Source organism: Corvus brachyrhynchos, unplaced genomic scaffold (genome assembly GCF_000691975.1).
Source record: "Corvus brachyrhynchos isolate BGI_N302 unplaced genomic scaffold, ASM69197v1 scaffold97, whole genome shotgun sequence".
Taxonomy (NCBI): Eukaryota; Metazoa; Chordata; class Aves; order Passeriformes; family Corvidae; genus Corvus; species Corvus brachyrhynchos.
In genome coordinates, this window is record NW_008239758.1 from 2,229,491 (window position 1) to 2,250,682 (window position 21,192).

Sequence of the window (21,192 nt, forward strand, 5' to 3'; positions counted from 1 at the left end):
ATGGGGTGCAGGAGCAGGGTGGAATTGCACGGGTTAAGCCAACCAACATTACTGATTTCTGACCCAATCTTCAAGGTACATAGCTTTTAGCCTCCAGTTCAGGCAATTTAGAAAGAGAGTTTGCAGAACTTCATGACAGGAACAGGTCATTTAAGACCACATCTCTGATTAAGTGTGACCTTTTCCTTGGCTGGATGATTCCCTCACTATTGATAGAGGAGGCACAATTCCTTTGCTTGAGCTTGTTTTGTCCAGCTTAGGGGTTTGTTGTGATTCCTATGAATTTGCAGAAGGCAGAACACCTACACCTAGGGAAGCGTGAAGTCTCAGCGTTATCAAAGAACCTGCACTCTCATCTGAGCATGTGAAGAAACTGCACTGAATACTTGATTACAACAAGAAGTAGAGAGAAAAAGAGAGAAGACACTTTCCTTGGACTCCCACTGCTGCAACAGGAATACATCATCTACACTGCTTCTATGCCAGCTCACCATTCTAGCTTCTGAAAGCAGAGTAGCTTAACACCTTTCCCAGGAAACAGCCTTCATTATCTACAAAGTCTAGAAAATTAAGGGGATAAATAAAATAAAACTATTCTTTGAGAACTGGCACACCTAGGGAAATACCAACAGAGTTACCGTGGGAAGACAGCACCGGGTTAGGCTTAGATTCTGCCTACACCTGGAAGGTGTTTCTGCATGTCTGAGGAGCAGATATGTTGCTATTAGAGAAAACACGCATCTCTTACAGGTAATTACACTCATCTGAATAAGTTTCCTGCTCCTCATTGGTAGGCAACATACACGTATGATTTTGGAGAACTGATGCACATCCTGTTTAAGCCCCATTGCTTGCAAGTGGTCAGAAGATCAAAAGGCTCCCAGCCAACCCAATCCAGTTTTGCACAGCCATTACATGGCACGCATGACATGCAGGGCCCCATCACAAACAAATACACTGCTCACACACAATAACGTGATAAGGGGGAAGGACAGCAGAACAGAGGTAGTTAGGAGCAGGCTACCCCAGCTAAAAGAGCCACTTCTTTTGCCTACAGGCCTCTTCCAAGTTATCCTGGGAACCTGGCCAGATTAATTACCCTGGTAGACCACACACAGCCCATAGGTAAGAAGCCTTTGCCTTGAAAAGCTGAGTTGAATTATGAAATTCTCTCTCTTGTCAAAGGTTCCAGGCTTGAAAAATAATGCTGCCCAACCTTACCTTCATTCAGCTGCTATGCTTTCAGTTTTACTATTGCACCCTGTTAGCAGACTGCTGTTGGAGGGCTAATGCACAGCTGTAGGAGGGGAATTACAAAACTCACCCATCCTAGCCTGCTAGTTAGAGGACTTCCAGAATATGGAGACTGTTTTAATCACAAATACATGCATTTGTCACCATACTTTGAATCTCCCTGCCAGGTCCACTTTTTATGAATGACTGAAGTATTGAATCAGCCAGAATCCTGCTTTCACAAGGTCCAAAACTGGAGGAATTCTTGTGAATCTCAAATCCTGCCAGGTAAGAGAAGCCAAGGGACCACACAAGGCACACTGGATGGTGACTGAGGTTACTGTTAAATCAACAAGCTTCTGGGCAGGCAGAATTTTGTCAGTGTCATATTTCAGTGCTTGTTTCTGGAAGCATTCTTTGAGTATTGTGCAGAAAGGACTATAATTTGTCTCCAATCCAAAAGCTATGCTTTGCATTCTTTGGGTACCCAAAGTGCTAAATAACCTTGCAAGTATCTGAAGCAGCACAGCACCTCCCAAGTGACTTATCATGATAGTGATTCTCTTTCTCTACAACTGCACAGCACATGGGCAGCATCTGATGTGGCAGGGACTCGAGGTGCTTTAAGGTGGACCTTGCTGTTCCAACCCTTTGTCAGAACAACACCAGAGTTCACAAAACACCGCATACACCCCTGTGTGAAACACATGGGTGTGCATTAGTGTGAACTAAAAGGGAATTGTTCTAAGGTGCTGGACTGTGGAGCGGCTGCATTCCCCTACACCAATTCTGCTGCAGGAAGGCAACCTCTAGCAGAGGGACAGTAACAAATCCCTGCAGAGCAAGGGCATCTAAATTGCTGCAGGTGTTTGTTTGGGCACACAGAAGCCAAGGCAGTCAGCCCTGTTTCAGCAAAAAGCAGCAGGTTTGATGAGACCTAGTAGTGGGCATTTCAGACCACAGAGGAAGAGTGAATCCAATCACCCCAAGAAAGAGAAGTATTAAACAAAATCAGAGACATTTAGGGTTCAAGAAGCAGTTTGGATGAGAGGAGGAGATTTACTTGAAGGCAGTAACCTGCAAGTCTGCCATTGGTAAAAGCACTTAAACATCTTCCCATGCTGTCTTCCTAGACATGGAAGAGGATTGCTGCTGGGGACATACAGACCACTTACCATGGTTATTTTCCACACCTTTCGGGAATGCTTTCCCTTTGCCTATCTGAATTCATTTTCACAAAGTACTTGACAGCTTGGCATAAGCTTGATATACTTAGTTTAGCCCTTGCTAATTACATAGCACCTCAGCAATTGATTGTACACTAGCCAAATAAATTCAGAAAATAGTTATCTCAGTAAGACATTGTTTGCAGCAAACCAATGGATAAAACTTTAAATCGATGCTTATAATACTTTTCTCACTGCTAGTGAAATTGCAGGCAACTTAATTAAGACTATTTTGTTAAAGGCTGAGCAAAATTTTTTGCCAAAAAGGAGGCTTAAAGAATGGTGGAAGAATGGACATGACATACAAGAAAGGCAATACTGGTCTTTTGGCTACCTACAATGAGAGAGTGGCAGGTGGCTGAGTGAAGCAATACAGACTTCCTAGGAAAAGGAAGTTGTCTTCTAAAGACAAAAAATTTTCCCATGGCAGAAATATCCTCCCAGGAAGTCCTGCTAAATAAAACTGCCAATGCAGTAAAATCCCCTACTGTCTTTCTAATGGGGCAATGAAACTTTTAAGTCATCAAAGACAGTCATCAGAAAACAGTCATCACAGTGACTGTCAGCTGTCAAGACTTGAGTTGAAGTAGCCCTCTTCCATCTCAAAAATTGAGTCAATGTTGCAAAAGCTTAGCTAAAGGCTCAAAAATACATATCCTTTCTGGAGTAACGGCAACAAAACTAAACCAAACCAGCCAAAAGCCACCAGGCCAAGCCCCAAGCCAATCACCACAAGAGAGGCCAAGCTAAGCATGATGAGGCCCAACTTCAACTCTTACAACAGTCAGGTGCAACCATTATCAATACTAAACACCCTGAACAATAACTGAAGCATTTGGCATCAACCCACCACGCAAGGAACCCACTGACCTATTGCAGAAGATCCAGAACCAGTGAAAATATGAGACAAGATGAAGGAACTCATTAAATGCTCAACCGAGTACAACAGTTCAAAATAAGCTAAAGTTCTGGGATTACATGATTTGTTGTTTTTGAACATCCTTTTAAGATATTAAGACTTGCTTTACAATTCTATATACGACACCTATATTTAGGCAAATCTCTCCCTTTTATGTGGCATAATTTAGAAATAAGGAAGGCATATGCAACAAATTCTAATAGAAAATACACATTAACATGACTAAGAAATACACAAGAGGTGGACCTGGCTGTACAACACAGAGCTTCAGAATTCCTCACAAAGCCTGAATGAGCTCAACCACCAACTCTCCTGCATCATATTGCAGAAATGAGGCCTACTTCAAAATTCTCTTAACAAAACAGCCTGTAGTATAATCTCAACCAAAACCAAGATGAAACCAAACTCATGCTTGAATAACACAAGTACTTTTTTAGGCAGAAAAAGAGGCAAGGCTTAGTTACATATCACTATAAAATAATGGTGGAATGAAGTGAAATTATGATATGTATCAGCCCTGAGCCATCTGAGCTGGTTTCAGAAATGGATACCAGCAGAACAACTAGTTCTCTGAACTGTTTAACCACTGATGGCTAATCTCTTGTTTCCTGTCTTTTCTCCCCCTCATTCTCTTAAATCTGGACTTGAGAGGATGCACATTAAATCATTTAACAGACCTCAGTGCTGTTTTCTCCCACACCACTTTAAAACAGCAGCATATCAAGAACTTGAAAAGAAATGTTGTGCAGCACAAAAGTGACATTTATGCTCTATTGCTACAAGATTTTCTGTCCAATTCAGAATTAGTTTTCAAATACTAAAATATTTGATACAGTATTAGAGATTATTTGAGAAAATAACACATGTATTTATGAAATATTGCAGATCCAGCTAGTGTTTTCAAACAAAATACAGTAAGCATTTCTAAGTAAATTACCATTTGTCTATAGTACTCAGTATGTAATTTCAGAGGGAATATTTGAAACATCCAAGAGAAAGCAGACAGCCATTTACAGTTACTAAGCTCAATACCAAACAGCTTCCATTTAAAACAAACCAGCCCTATCTCTTACAACACAAAAGCTTTCGAGCTGTTTTCCCCTGCTTGCATATCCAAGTCTCTCTGACCACAGAGCAATTCAAGGTTTTTCAAACTGAGGTGAAACCTTGTAACAGAGACTGTTTCCTCAAACATCCACATCTACCACCATGTAGGTAACTAAGTGCACTGCTACCACTTTGGCCTTTTGTCCAACCTTACAAAAGAGGAAACTTGTCCTAATGTCTACTGTAAATATTAATTCGCATTCCACAGGCAACAGAAACCAAACAAGATAATTCTGAAATATGCAGCTCATCAAGGCTGCACATACTTTCAAAGCACAATTCTGATAATATAATGGTTTTGATAGATTTAAAGATATCAACAGCCATTACAACTTTTATTTCAAGAGAAAACAAATGCAAATAAAGCAAAAGAGTTACTTACCAATACCAGTGACTGCTTCTGCATTAAAAAATTAATTACCTTTAGGACCAAGAAGGGATATTAAGCAAATTCTGGCACATATCCACTGCACTGGTCAAATGAGAATTAGCAACACTTAGTCATCCACATCCAAAGTCGATTTTTTTTTCCCCCCCCCCAAAGGTAAAACCCACTATTTAAACAAACTATGGTCATATCTTAGGTAAGAGTACTGCTGCTGCTATTTCTGCCATGAGTTTTCAGTCAGTTCTTAGCCACTTATATCAGTGAGGAATCAATAAGATGATAGCAAGCAATGCTTTCCTGGACATGTAATTAACAAAGCCCTAGTCCATCTAAGTCACAAATACAGATTGTACAGAACAGAATGTGTGTGAGAAAGAGGGAGGGAGAGAATTAATTATAAATGCATCTAATTTGGCTATAATACAAGCCGCACATGTGGACTGAGAAGAGTCCATGGCCCACAGTGTGTAAGCTGTCACCGAATTGCATTTTGTTAATATTTCATATCTGTAGCCAGCAAACTAAGCCAGCCAAAGTGCCTCCTACCCAGGTAGCTATGCTGTGGTTAGATATCAGTTAGACAGCTGCAGCTTGGTTTTGCTTAATATGGTTTATCTTAAAATTTCAACAGCTGGCTGAATGCTCTAGCAGCTTTTAGTCAAATTATTGTAAGGTTTCAATTTTCATCTTAAACCCTGCAGAAAGGAATGTAATCATATTATACTAATAAATAACCAGTGCTTTCAAGGTCAACACAGGAAAGAGATCATAAAATTGTACAAATCAAAAATATAAAGAAGTTTTAAGCAGGCACAAGTTCTAATTTATTTCACATTGATGCTTCACACTGGTGGTCAAATAAATGCTGTTTTGCTTTCATTTTTGCCATTCCTTTTGATATCCTGAGGTATTGTCACCAGCAAGAGGAGAACATTAGTTGTGATGGAACATTTGCTTTCTGAGAACTCTTAAATTCGCCAAATGTCGTCACTGCATATTTGGGTATGTTATGGTAGAGATACACCTGAAGCAGACAGAAACCTCAGAAAAACATCATCTGTTTCACATGCACAACTTTACAGTCTACTCAAGCTAATTTCCTGAGAACAGAATATTTAAGAGTATCTGACCATGACGGTTTCTATCTCAGAGTATTATGGTGGGTAAGTATTATTTATACACATAGGTAAACTGCTAGATCCACAACGACCCAGCAATTTAAGTACTTTACTACCAGAGTAGGTTATGTTCCTTCAGAACTTGATACAAAATCAGCTGCAAGTACACAGGACCTATCACCTCATTTAGAGGCAGAATAATTACAAATGTTGATAAGCACAGATGCTGTTAATAACCACTCCTTTTGCACCTGAGATTTGTCTGCATTTGGATATGGCTCCCAAGCATCCGGATTTTTCTCGACAGCTTTGAGATTAGGAACTAAAAGGTCACCAGGATTTGGTTTGTAAAATTTTCTCTCATTCAATATTTTAATTACATAATATATCATATTCAGTGCAACAGAAGAAAATCAAAGTAAGGTACCCAAAAGTACAAATCATCTGATTATATTTTTTATTCGCTATGTGTATTTTATGTCTGTAAAAATACATGCATATAATCGCCTGTATCTGGATAGATACATCTATCATCAACACTGGTATGGAACTAAGAACATAAGTTTTTCCTTAAAATTGTTAATGATAATTAAGTATCATTTGCATGTACTCCAACAGGGAACACAGAATCAGGCAATATGTGACAGAAGCAAGCTCTAGGGAGATAGGGTCACTCCACTAATAAATCCACATGGACTGCAACAGATGCCATCTCCTGTCTCAGCTATTAGAAAACACTTGATCATTTGCTCCTATTTTGTTTGCCATGTACAGCATAATCAAGAAAATGACTTCTCAAGTAACAGTAATCTTTAGAACATTATGATTTTTTTGCTCCTACACAGACACTGTCCTTGTTCTAAAGGCTATAGATATGGGAGGAAATTGCTAAATGCATCCTTCAGCATTAGCAGAGATAGCAATGTGCATTTGTTTATCACACTGCTCTCTGCGCAGGGTCACTGTCTCAGCTGTGAAGTATCCACCTGCAGACACGGACAGACTCACACAGCACAGATCCGTGCAGCACTTGTGGAAAAAAACACACAAGGAAACAGTGGGATGAGTTGCTGAAAGGCAAGGGAGAAAACCAGTCGTCTCAGGAGTAAACACGATAATACACATGTGCCTGGAGCAAACACCTAGTGGCTACTCACAGCACTGCTTCGGAGACCCACTTCCCACCATTCATCTGCCGCGTGAAGGCCACTAATAGCACAGACCCTAGAAATCACAGTGGATGTAGAAGAGTCACAAAGAGCAGTAGGAATTATTTTTCATCCCACTCCAAGTCTTCACAAATCTTCAATATGGAAAACTATTCCCATCTTCTGAAACGCCAAGTAAACTAATAACAGTTACAGAAACATTCACCATACACTGCTGCTTCACCTGTTGGAAGTCTCTACTCCCACCCCTGAGTTTTAAAGACATGCTTGGCATGACTGCTCAACCAGATCTGGCTGAAGATCTTAACAGGCTCATTCTGTGTGAGTACCAGCTGAACAGAAATTGCAGCCACAGCACTCAGCCAAGCATGTCATGCCCATCACACAGAGCTTGCTGTGTTAAACCAGACAGGACTGCAATAACCTTGGGCCTTTAAGACAACAAATACTAATCACCAGCTGACACCAGCAAGTCCTGCTTTCTAGTGAAGCATTTTCATTTTTGTACATGTCACCTCAAGAATCATCACATTTTTAATTGTTTCATACACTGAAATGATGATGCCAAGGACTCTTATCTTGAACTTGTAAATCATTGGTCTTGCTGTGAAACAACATCACAAGGAAATGTTGCTAACCATGACTAAACACTACCCACAGTACACCTGTCAGACAGAAAAATAATTTCATTTTTTATATGAAGTTCGAACCAATTTATTGAAGGGAAAAAAGTAAACTGTAGAGCTTTATTGCTTCCATAATCATTTTCTGTTATCTGATTCTTTCCTGACTGACTGCACACACAACTGCCTATAAACATCAATGGGAACTACATAATGACAATCTGGGGAGAGGGGGAAACAACCTTCACCAATCTTCCCAACAGCTTTTAGAATTACCCTTTTTTCCCTTAGTGTTGGATAATATATGTGGACATAAGTTATCTGAAAAATAGCTGTAGCCTTTAAACTCTCAAAGTGTAAGCTGGTATATATTTCTTCATAGCAAATGCTACTACCTCATTTAACTGGTTTTTAAACTAACACGTATTGAAGCCAACAGATATTACAAAGAGGGCAGGTGATGTAGCCAGTGACATTAATGGGCATTAGGGAATTGCACAACATAAGGAATGCACAAGTGCTTTAGGATCAACAGTTTGCACCCAACCACAAACACCTGGATAAGAGATTCTCTCAACTCTGGCAAAAAAAAAAAAACAAAAAAAACCCCACACAAACAAAAAATCCCAGTCCAAAAGAAGCAAATAAGGTAGCATCAAAAAATGTGTAAAAACACGGTCAGAAACAAAAGAGGGTGGCTGGCCTCTGTTGCATGGATGCTTGGGGTGTCAGGCACTAGCTATGTGAAGTAAAAACATGTATGGGACGCTGATTCTAACACACAGCTCAGAGATTATACACTAAGGGCATCCACGTCACTCAAAAATTATTCCCCCGTAGGTACCATTTCAGACTGGTAACACAGCCACTATAAACCTCTCTTAGAATTAGATCTATTATTTCTCAATTCCAATACAAATAAAAATTACACTGTTTTCTATCCCTGTGACTGATGTGGGTTTCACACGGGTCCAACGCTTCACATGACGTGACAAAGTGGGAAATAGCTGTATCACTTCATGAACATTTTGCATAGCTCAGCTTGACTGTTTGAGACAGATAGGTTGCTCTAGGTAAGATCAAAGAGGGGTGTAGGAGGAATCTGACAAGAAAGAAAAACGATGAGCTAGATAAGGAGCAACCCAACAAACATTCAAACTACAAGACAGAGGCTATTAGCTGTGAAGAGACAACCCGCCTGCAGCCAGCAGTTACATGGTTTTCCAGAGCTAAGGGAAGAGATACAAGATAAATAAGTAAACAAACACATTGGTCCATTGAAGAAAGGGATGAGCAGGGCCAACACATTGACACTTTCAGAGCACGCAGCAGTCAGCAACCAATACCACCTGTCAGACGTGGAGTCAGCTGGCATGCAAACACCACAAAGAACGGTCAACAAAGCAGTAAATGCAGAAAGGCCCTTCTTTTTTACTACTGAGTGAAGAAATAAACTAACATTTTAGGCTTTGCATAGATAAATCCTACTGGGTAAAACTGCTCCAGCCACAGAGGACAAGGCACCCAGGCGGATGAGAGAGATAGTCTGATACATTCAAGAGCATATCAGCATTACAGACAGCATCATAACAGAACGTCAGCAACCGGAGAGGCAGCCCAGCTATGCAGAGCAGAGCTCAGGTACAGCCAGCCAATGGGAAATACTGCCCTTATGCCAGCCCAAGCCACAGCACATCTCATGAGCTGGTCAGGAAACAAGCCAGGATCGTAGGCACACAGCTGTGTAACTCTCTCCATATGGCCCATCAGAAAAAACGTTAATCTCATTTCTCACCCATTTCCAAGGAGATGCAAGAAGCATACAGGTGTAAACTGCTCTCTTCCGTAGCTGCTTGCCTTAAACAATGAAAATCACTTAATGCAATGCCCACTTCATGCCTCCCTTGGCACAGAAGCAACACGATGACTGCTGCCTCACCCACAGGATCAGCTAAATACATCCTAGAAACCCCTAGAATACTTCTCAATGCAGTGCAGGTTGATGATGCTCAGGATGGTCAAATGTTTAGTCAGTTTTATTTGTATTCAAGCTTGCATAATACAAATTTTATAAAATAAAGTGTTCTTTTTTCACCAAAAAAAAAAAAAAAAAAAAAAAAAAAAAAGTACTATTGGAATACATTTCCTTGCCATGTGCCTCCCTTACCATGCTCTTTTCTGCTGGGCCAAAGACCAGAACAGTTCTGCTTTCCAGATTCCAATCTTGGTTTTTTCTGGCTGAATATTGGAAGGAGCAGACTGACAAACGACAATGCAGTTAAACTAGGAGAAACAAAGGTCAAGATGTGGCATGGCAGCAGGTTTCCTGCTCCACCAGCAGTGGTAGGAACACTACAATACCTTCTGCGTAGGTAACTGTTGTGGTTTATATTCACATACACATTTTCAAGCACTGTCCTGGTAATATGATGAACAGGACATGCGGTTCCTCTCAGTGAACTGTGCTTTGAAAGTTGTCTTCTCTGAACAGTTGGAGGAATGCTGCTCTCCCAGTCCTCAAACAGGCCATAAAACACAAGACTTACTGACAGCCTGGAAAAATCTTTGTTGCAGTACTACACAACAGAGCCAGTTTCTTACAAGCCATTGCCAGTTCCATGTTGCAGGAGGTTTTTAAGCTGTCAACTTAATAATGCAATAAAAGGCAGAGGAGAGCTTTAGTTATAAGTATCAAAATATAAAATTCTACCACAGATAGTGCTTGGAAGATAAAGTCTCTTCTCACAGACTAGAAGTGACAGCTTTGCATTAGAAAGCAGTAGTAGATATTCAAAAGCTCCAGGAAAACCTGTAGTAAAGGCACCAAAAATCAAAGTGCAGCTGCTCTTTTTACTGTTTAAATCATTATATATTAGCAACAAATCTTGTTGTTGGCCAACACTCAGAAATGGCATATGGCCAATAAAAGGTTCAGTGGAGTTTTCCATCTGTCACTGGAATCAGCTATGGCTCCAGCTCATACATAGTAAGTTTAGTGTCATAATTATTTGTGTACTAGATGTCAACCACTCAGTCTAACATAATCATTTGACTACACAATTTGCTAAATATACTGCCCAAGCAAAACACACCATAACCACGGAACTGCAGCTCACGAGAGGCATTCACAGTGTAAGGCCAGCACTAACCAGAGATAAGCCTGCGTGCAGAGGGGGCTGGCTTGCCACAATGGGCTATGCAAATCCAACCAACCGATGTCTCCTCTTGCTGTGTGTCAGGGCAGTAAGAGGCATCATGCTCTTATTAAAATCAAAAGTCAAACACCAGAAAGATACCAAGTCAGTGAGTGGATGAGTGAAAGGGGACAAAACAGGTTTTTTTGTAGCTCTGTTTTTCCTTATAGGTTCTAAGCATATGGATTTACTTTGCTGTCTTCACAGTCCTGCCAGCACAAGAAGGCTGACAGACTAAGCTTTAAACTATTTTGTTTCACTGTAGGTTCAGGAAATACCTTAGTAAGAGTATTGTCTGAGGTTTTTAAAATTCCTTCCACAGTATTTTCCATTAGTTTTTAGCAGCTTTGGAATTACGCTTTTTTCTCCCTCCCCCAAGAGCACTCCAACGCTATGGATCCTGCACTGATAGGTCTTTAGGGCTGCATTCACATCTGGATTTTCCAGACACTGGGATTTGTATTTCCATCAGCCAAGAGTCACAGTCTGCTTGGTCCCAGATTTGGGTGCAGGCACAGGCAGATTTCTGGTTTTTTTAGTTCAGCCAGAAAAATTTGTAATACTCCCAAATGCAGAGCTTTAACAAAGTGGGGGAGGTGGGAGTGGGGAGAAAGAAGGGAGTGTTCTAAGCTGTGCTGGAAGTCAAAAGCAAGAACATTTTTGCTTGTGCAAGTTTGCAACTGTACTCTCTCTTCCTAAGCTCTACATCTGCTCCAAGAGCACTGCCAAAATAGTTTAGAGCTACTGGATCTGACCTGTGGCTGGCTTTTAACATTTAGAACTTGGGAGCATGGTAAAGAGGGATGTAGAAATTCACTGAAACCTTTTATAATATTTTATAAATCCCTTTGTGCTTTGGTCAGAATTGGCACAACTTCACAGCAGTAAGCTGATTTGCACAGAAGTGGGCTCATGGGTCTAACAAATGCTAACAGCTCACAAGAACAATTTTTTGCTGCAAACAAGGTCCTGTCCAGAGTGTTGCTTTGCTTCAAACAGGGTGGAGAGTAGAAACAGATTATTTAGAAAAGAAAAAAAAATCAGAACACCTCAAATAACGAGAAGAGCTTAAATGCTCAACTCAGTTGTTGAAACTTTAGTTATCTTCATCAGAAGTGGAACCTTAGAGTACCCAAGACACTCTGTGAGGCTAGCAGCCATAGCAGGACCTATTTCAGAGCAGCAGGGGGAAAGCTGAGGATACTCTTGAGTATCCAGAGGTCAAACACCTGCAATTTGGAACCCGACTGGAGCGTATAACATTTTCAAATTCTTGGACAGCAGAAAATCCCATTAAGCAGATTCAGTATTCAATATCTCAGGGATGATTAAATTGAGCATTTTTAAAATCTGTTTATGTTTGCATAGTTTACTTTATTGCTTCTGTAAAATTGAAAGAATATTTAAATCAGAAAGCACTTGCAAGAAAATGCTTTCAAGAAGAGATTTTAAAAGCCTTGAGTCCTCTATTGCCAATTGTTTGTGCTGTCTTGAAGGTTAGAGATTGTGCTAGGTATTTTACCAAGAGCATCAGCTCATTAGACAGGACATAAATACATCCTTCCCCCACAGAATCAAAATAAGCATCATACAGAATTTTAAAAAAAAAGGAAAATCACACTTCCTCTAACTAGATGATTACTGGTTTCCTCTAACTAGATGGTTCTGGTTGCAAGACCAGTTCACAGGAAAATCCAAGAACCCACCTAAAGCCCTTCCTTGATTCCAAGTGGTTTTTCTTTGGCTTCAGTGGGCATAAAATTACAGAAAATTAAAATGAGAAGCTTCACATGGTCTTAGCCCAGCCCAAGCTCTTCAAACATTAAAAAGTTAAGATGTATTTCCAGCTGCTGGGGAAAGTGTGGAGACAGTTCACCAAGCTGAAGCTCTCATGACTGCTCCTCTTCAAATAAATGGGAAAACATGGTGGAGAAAAACCAGTCCATTGAACTACAAATTTCTCAGTGTGGCAGGTGAAATCCAGCAGCAACAGACTTGAGAAAGGAAAATAGTAGCTCAACATTTATTACAACCTCTGAGCCAGCTGTTCTCATTCAAATTGAGAGTGAAAAGAGTCAGGAGTGGGCATAACAGATAAGAGTCAAAGCATCTGAAAGTAGATCCACTGGATTCACCCAGTAGTTATTAACAGAGTACCTATTCAATTTCTAGCTGATTTGCTTATATCCCCACCATTTTTTAATCCCAGCTGGTGACTTTCAGCCTATTATGCTAAATCAGCTATTCATTCAGGCAAACTCTAGCTGAGAAATCTTTGGCAATGGATAGGAACACCCAAAAATGATCCAGGAAAAGGTAAGTCATAGTTGTTCGTAAAAAATTATTATCAGTAAACTAGTCAGTACTGAAACAGCTTTCTTGGATAGCAGAAAGAGAACACCAGCTGGAGACCTGGCTGCCATTTCCATCCTCTGCTTTCAAGGAAAATGAAAGAATTTATGTAAACTTGCATATACCATGCACATTGTTTCTATGGTTGTTGATTATGTTTATTAGTGACAACTCACTGCAATGAAATGATGTTTCTAGTGGCCAGGGAACAGATGCATAAGCTAGAAGCTTATAGATTTCAGGATATGTGAGTATATGAGAATCCAGTTTTAGCAACAGAAGGATGTAATAATTGTTGTATCCTGAGGGAAAAAGTTTCAGCTCTATCACATCAGTTCTTCTGTCAGCAGAACACGATTCTTGTGAAAGATACAGTATTATCTATATATTCTGCGCTAGCAATTAAGGCATCAATATGTTCATTTTCTTAAGGTCTGATAGAAACTTAAAAGCTGCCTTAGAATATTAAAAACATTATGTTCCAGCATATACAGCAGTGACAGAATTACTATTACATGTGTGAGGATTTAAATATTCTCCATTTTACAGTGGAGCTTTTTAAAGTTAGCATTGTGAAGGAATCAATAGTAACTCAGCAGAAGTTTATGTCAGCTTTAGAGACACTCAGTCCTTTGAAAAAACACAAACTGCATTTCTGGTGATATCTCATGAGGAAGTGGGTGGCTGCACCAAAGCTCTCTAAAGAGACACACTCTCAGAGACTGCAATAATTTTATCCCTTAGTTGCCTGCACTGCTCAGTTTGAGCAGTAATAGCTCTGTCATCTCCTCTGCAGAAGCACAGAATTGATTTTGTTCCTTTGCCCCCTGTAAAGCTTTCAGCATTTCCAGAGGAAAGGCAGGCATCTGCACACACATGGAACTTGTATATTAGCCTGGATACAATTTACATGAGCTCTACCCAAAATATAAACCAGGAGAACTAATTTACCAAGAAGTTCCAGCTGAATTTCAGCCAGTTTTCATAAACTCCAGGTTCACAGAGCTATCTATCTAGACCATCTTTTTGGCACGCAGCCCTGGCGCATTTACGTTCTACCAGAAGGTTGTTCTCTTCAATTGTTGCCCCACACACCCGCCCCTTCCTTGCAGAATACTCAACAGGCTTATGCTTCACTGTCTAGCCAGGATGCAACAAAGGCCTCTGCCCCAGCTCCTGAGAAAAGTGTTCTCCTCTCTTATTTTCTCCTCCTCAGCAAAAGCACAGCCAAAAAGCTGATTTTTTCCCGGCCACCCTCACCCCTAAGGCTGCACAGGAGTGAAGGGGGGAAGAAAGAATTTACAGGAACATCTCAGAACATGCACAAAGTGACAAAGGTTTAGCATCACGGTTACTGCACCAAAAACTGAAGGTGCTTTAAAATGAAAGAAGTCTCCTCTAGACTGATGCACAGTAACATAACCCAACACACTCAAGTAGAATTTTGCAACGCACTGCCTTGTAGCAATCCATTTCTGAAACAGAGAAACACCCTCAAATCAACAACATCTATTACATTTTAAATAAGGTTAGTACATGCTGATGTTATCTGGTGAAACAACTTGGTAGTATATAAGATAGAATTAAATGTGTCCCTTTTCTAATATGTCAACAATAATTATTTTTCTAATGCTTGTTCAGTTATAGGAATACATGAAAAGAAGCAATCACACTGGAGAAAACAAGATTTGATGTTGTTTATATAGACACTTACGTACCAAGAGTTTGTTTTATCTCCTGAGACATCACTGAGATTACAGAACTTGCAGGCAATAACCATAAGAATAATATTTTAATCATAAGAATAATAATTTCCATTTTATGTATGTATAATATAAATTCCTAAGTACTTCCGAATTCAAGGTCAGCTGAAAGTTGCCAGAGTAGCTAGATTGTTTCATTAGCAATGCAAGGAACAACAGCAAAACTTCAACAAACCCAGCAAATGCACTGAGACTGCAGAGGCTGTGACACACAGCCTTCAACACACATCTTGCTCTCCAAAATGCTTCAAGAGAGGTACACTGAAAGGACAGCAGGCAGCAGCTGCAGGCAGGCCTCAAGACAGCCAGAGCAAGAACTGAAGTAAAAAAAGTCATAGCAAACATAGGCTTCAAAGAGTGGAAAAGACAAGCTTATACTCCAGTGTATGTACAAGGACACCAATTGGTTGAAGTGTTCGTGTCAACAGGAAGAGGAAAGAAAGCAAGTGGAAGCACAAGTCACTGAGAGACCAGAACTCTTTAGTGCACAAAACTGGCAGAAAAGACAAGCTTAGAAATTGGAGGCAAGGAAGCAGTTTTCTGCTCCGTTTCTCTTTTGTCTACAGAAGCAAGACTTCGAATAGTTGAGAGGGAGGAGGAAAACAAAACATCTACCAAGAAAAAGCCCACCCAAGGTGTTAGCAAAGAAATACACGACTCACTCATTGCCAGTATCTACTCCCATTTATGTTTTGGGGTGTATTTACCTGACCCCTTGACATAAAAGTGTAGAAATAGAAGAGGATGTGTATTTGGTCTATTCATAAATTCCTGGAGGAATGGAACAGAGCAACCTGAAGTGATCATGGTGCACTATCACTGTTATCCATAGGACACCCCTCACAAGTCTCAACATTGTGCTCCATTCTTTGGCCATCCTGCATTCGAACACCTGACTTGGTGCTTGAAGCATGCTGGCTCTATTTGCAGTCTTTTTAGACTGTGTGCAATCTTTTGAGCTTCATAGCCTTAAGATGTTCTGAAGGCACTACTGAGATACAAAACAAGAACTACACCAAGAGGCTTCTCTACAGCATTAATCCTGGCTAGCAATAGCCCTGCTCTCTTGGTATATGGAGGCATTTATATATGAGTGTAACAAGCCTTTGTGGCAAGATTTTCTGTTTTGATCAATCTAGTTAACCACCATCAGACATTCAATTTCATGATACCACAAACACTGACATTTACAATACATTCCAATTGTCTTAATGAGAACTTCTAATCAAAGGAAAACAGTTAACATGGAGGAGCACTCAAATTGTACTGGAGAAATACTTATGAACTTAAAATTCAAAAACATTTAATCTGAGACACGTTTCATTTTCAGTTTGAGAGATTCCTTCCATGTCCTGAAGAGGTGATCAAACCACCTGGTGAGCAAGCTAAGACCATGAGAACTACTGTAGAACTTTACCACAGAGACAGCAGATGAAGTGACAGAGGTGTCAAGATGGGAGGTACAATTTTGTACACATGAATTGCTGGGAAAATAGAAATCCCCAGGCACAAAAATGAACAGATTTGATTTTCTTCAACTAAAAATAGTACACTCTCCTTTAAGCAGGCATTTTCTTGAACTTGAATTCACTTGAGAACAACCAAGCAAAAATGTTCTGCTAAGGAGTTTTTAGCTTTTTTGACGTTGTGTACCCATAAGATACACCTTTACCTGGCTATGAGCCACACTGTCACAGGTGATGACTGTACTCCATAGCTTACATGAAAAATATTCTGTAACTTGCAATCCCCACAGAAGAGCAGTCTCAACAGCTCCCTACCCTCCCCTTGACTATGTCATCTGAATGCTTCCATGGACCACATGCCCAAAATAATCACATTGCTCACTTCTGGTGACTGAAATTCTTCTGAAGGCAGACAGCACTACTGAAAAGCTGGAAGCTTCCTGCATTTAGCTCACATGTACATTAACACTAAAGTCCAATTATGGACCACTTAAAAACATACACTGTTCACAACTTCACAGCTTAGAGTCAACAAAAACTATTCGTCACACGTGCAAGGTCAGAACACAAAGGCCAAGAGACCTAGAATAGATCTGACTCACACCAGCCTGCACCAGCTACCACAAACATTCCTCAGCTCAGCAGCTTTCCTGGTTATCAGGAAACCAGGGATTGCAGTTGCTTTGTATCTTCCAGGGATCTTCAGAGATATTCCCAGCAAGAGCATTTGGCTCTTGGAGCTGAGGGTCAGAAATCAAATCCTTCCCTTTGACATTGTTCTAAAGCCATGAATGAACCTATCACCCCTTCCTCAAGTCATGAGATTAGCTTGAAAATAATTTTGCCACACGTTTATTTGCCTCCAGCATTAGATGCTCAGATTGCCATTTTCAAGCTTTCTTTACAACTATTCATTTGAAAAAAAGAGAAAGCAAGCTCTGATTCTTGTGTGGCTAATGTACATCAAGCTGATGCTTTAAGAAAAACACCAGCCATCATGAGAGTTGGCAACTCTCAAATTGCTGGTTATGAAGGAAAGAATATTAAACAGCTATCATCAATCTATCTAGATCCAGGAAGCAAGCCATGAAATGCTGACAAAGGGGAATATCTGATCTGACAATGACGGCATATTTATCTTTTAAATGAAGAATAATGGAGTTACACCGAAGAGACTCATTTTAACTTTGCAACAGTGAAGTATTTATCTCATCACCTTAGGGTGGTATCTGAGCACCTCAGGGTAAGAGAATTTATTCTATCAGCTCTTTTAAAGGCCACCATTTTGCACTCCAAAGAAGCCACAGGAGCTGCACAAACAGAAGAAAAGGAGTAGGAACTGACCTTCTGAACAGCCCTAGTGCAGCCTCCCATCACAGCAATAGGCCAGGCAGTCATCCAGGAACTTCTTTTCTGCCAAACAGGGATAACACCAGATTATCACAACAATATTTGGGTTTGGGGTATTTTTTTTGAGGATGAAAACATCTTCAATTATTCTGTGTCCCAGCATATTAGGCCTTGTGACTGCGAGCATAAGTGGTGTGTACATGCACAGATTATCACACAAGAAAAGCACAGCCACGCACAGGCTCTACATCCTGGGGCAGGAGCCATAACACTGAGGTACAGTTAACACCAAGCTGCCCTCAAATCAGCCCTGGGGCTGTCTGAGCACCCTCATCCAAACCCAGACCAGGAGACTTTTATATAGACCTCTATCAAAAAAAATCCCACAAACAAATCCCAAAAACCAAAACCACTAGGAAAGGATGGTACAGACACTGATCTGTGATTAAAACAGTAGGTTGAAGCTTGAGTTATAAGAAAGATTGGAAATGTGTTTATAATTAAGGAAGGAGAAACTCAGGATTCTTGCACAAGTATGATCACCTATACCTAAGTTAACCACCTATTCTTTACAAGAATCTACACCACCCTTTCCTTCTCCCAAAAGGACTGGACCCCACACCACACAGTAATATTTTTTTATTGTTAAGCTAGTTATGAATTCATCATGCCATCCCCACATCTTTTTTACCTAAAGACTGAATCCTACAACAAGGACTAATGCTCCCCTTAAGTTCTGATACTCACCTGCTTTTGTTCCTCACTATCCACGTTCTATCTGCTCAAACTGTGAAAAAAATAGAAGGAAAAAACCTTCAAACAATCCTAAGCAAACTCACTGCTTGTAGAAAAACTCCTTGATCTGGTACTGAAATGCTACTCTCCTCACAAGACAATGAGTACCTGTTTTGTGGAGATACAACTGCTGATCCCAATTAACATTTTCTCTCCCACCTGCCCCCTAAATTGCACACAGCTGGAGCCACACCTCTAGACAGCCCAACCTCCTTTTGCTTTGTTGGGCAGCAAACCAACTCCCCGTGCTCAGCTGTGTGGGACATTCAGATGTATTGCAGCCAGTTCACACCGGATTATGATCACTGGGAAAGGAGCTACAGCTGCTGTAGTTTGATGCTCCCTTACCCTTTCTGAGGGCTGTGCTCAGGCAGCCATAGCAGCCTTTCAGCACGTCCCTGGTGGAGCATTAGTGTTAGCAATCTGACTAGCAAACAGTCACCCGCCTCTCTCCTTCAGAGGCTCGGAAAAATTTATTTATCCATTATTTTTACTACCAGAGAGTAGACCTTTACCTTAATAGCAGCCAAAACATGCAGCAGCACGGATTAAATCTGCACTAATATTTGACCGACCTCAGCTTCACAGAATGCTCTCTCACAGCGCAATAGCTCAGACCTGGCAGCCAGCAGTGCTGAGGCCAAAGCCTCCTCTGGCCGCCCGTGTTTCTGTGCTGGGTCAAGCATGCAGACAGGCAGCGCGTGGTTCCTCATGCTGGGAGACCGGGGCTTTTTTTTTCTGTTCGTTGCTCTCTGCAGGGGTGTTCTTGGCAAGGAGGGTGTGAGCGCAGCACCCTCACTCAGTGATTTCTCAGCAAACTAAGTGGACTTAAGCCTTCAGTAAAATCAAAGCTCTGGCTTTGCTTCAGCTATGCATGGAGAAGGGGTGCCTATAGAAAGGAATTAGAGCTGGAACACAGAGCAAAAGCAGAACAGAGCAAAACCTTCAAATCCTGAAATCACATGACTGAGCTTTCCTAACCACGCAGTGAGCATGTTGCTGTACCAGAGAGTTCGTTCCCATCAGAACGGCAGGCTTATAAGTACTTTAAAGCAATTTTAAAAAAACGCACCAGCGAAAAATACCTAATTTGAAATGAAGCAGCTGATATTAGAAAACTGAGGTGGAGTTTTAAGAGTAGACCAATGATAAGTTTCAAGGAAGAGAAGCAGTGGCAAGGAAGCCACTTACCTTGATAACAAAACCCTTTCTGCTCATCTATGTAAGGAAAGAGCCAACAGTAATTTAGACAGGGAATTTTGTACTGTTTTCTCTGGTGGAAAGTGGGATTTGGAAGGAAATCCTTAAATCTTTCCAGACCTAAATTATTTATTTTTTCCTGTAAAGCAGGAGAAGCAGTACATTCTCTGCTGCAGTCAGAGGGCACACAGAACTCATTTGTGAAAGTTAGTTGTCACCCCTAAAAATCTTGACTATTAAAATCATTCTTGCTCTAGTAAAAAGAATTCTGGGCCACAGAGGGATTAGAAATGGGCAACAGCAATTGCTGCAGAATTTGTTGTTCCAGACAATTTTTCTCGTTGTTCATACTGTAAAAGTGGCTGTATGATTATGTTTGATTCAATACAGAAGGAAAATATCCACTTTTTCACCTTATTTCCTGTATCCTAGAGAGGGGTTGATCACATACTAGCCAAACACCATGGATGCAAGGAACAAGAGGAGTTTAGAGGGACTGGATGTAATGAAGCAAAACAATGTTCCCATTTGCACTTCTTGCTCACAAGTGTGAGCAGCAGGCCTGCACCTCACAAACAACAAATAATAAAAAAGGCACCCCAAAACTCCATTTGGCATCACAGGGTTGCAAATGTTTCTGGAGACATGTCTGCAAGTGATAGAAGGGAAACGCAACTCTCTTCCTGAGAAACGAGTGACTGGGGAAGGGGCAGGGGTGATGACTTTACAAAGCTTAAAGACTGCATTTTACTCTTTAATCTTCGGTTATACACATGACTTCATTGTGGAAAGGTCACCAGACAAAGGAGTTCAGTGAACTGGTCCGAAGGAACTGTGTGCGGGTCTCGGCTTTGCTCTTACAAACCATTCACGTAAATGGCATGGCCATGTGCCCCGGCCAAGGGCGAGCCCAGTGCTCACACAGCCCGCCACAGGAATCCTGGGAACCGGTGGGAATAACCAGAAATTGTCACAGCAGTAAAAAGGTACTGCGGAGTAAGCTTAAATTCACCTTCTACCTCCGGAGACACCACAGAGCACTTGGGTATTGCGCTCAGCACCTTGCACCAAGATCGAACTCGCCGTGGCCAAAACCTTCGCTCTCCCCCAAACACAAGGCAGGATGGGGCGAGGGCCGGAGCGCGGCTCCCTGCGGGCGGGACCGCTGAGAGGGGCGGCGGAGTTTGAGGAGGGAGGGGGAATTCGAATGGGGCGGCGGGACCCCTGCGGGGGCGGTGGGACCCCTGAGGCGGACGGCGGGAGCCCTGAGGGGGGCGGCGGGACCCCTG

At 41.2% G+C, this 21,192-nt stretch overlaps 1 protein-coding gene across 1 annotated transcript in view; it reads left to right on the top strand.

Moving 5' to 3' along the window:
* Window positions 1-20,920: 20,920 nt before the first annotated feature.
* Window positions 20,921-21,192, top strand: part of SLC24A5 (solute carrier family 24 member 5) — a 9,426-nt gene continuing 9,154 nt past the window's right edge. The window contains exon 1 of the mRNA XM_008640030.2: window positions 20,921-21,021. The gene's annotated coding sequence lies outside the window, so the exon portion shown is untranslated. The remainder of the gene's footprint in view (window positions 21,022-21,192) is intronic.